Below are 306 nucleotides of genomic sequence, written 5' to 3'. Positions count from 1 at the left end.
CAAGGGGACAGACAAGAAATCAGGTCCCTTATAAACGCCTCCATAAGCGATGAAAAGAGACGATGAACACTGTTGAAGATAGAATATCGTAAACAGTATCCCAGATTTACGCTTTAGCCTATACACCTCCTTAGCGAGAAGAGCTATACACCTTTCTTTAGTCAGCCCATCAAAGATTACAAGCTGAACTTTTGTTAAAAGCCCAACAAGTAATCGAAAGTCTTCCAAGACTTTCTGCCATCTAACCTTACTAAATGAATAAGTCACAGCACCAAACAGGGTATTCATCGTTGAATTATCCTTCGG

The sequence above is a fragment of the Phalaenopsis equestris genome, unplaced genomic scaffold, assembly GCF_001263595.1.
Source record: "Phalaenopsis equestris unplaced genomic scaffold, ASM126359v1 Scaffold000002, whole genome shotgun sequence".
Lineage (NCBI taxonomy): Eukaryota > Viridiplantae > Streptophyta > Magnoliopsida > Asparagales > Orchidaceae > Phalaenopsis > Phalaenopsis equestris.
Note: the sequence above shows the minus strand (reverse complement) of the source record.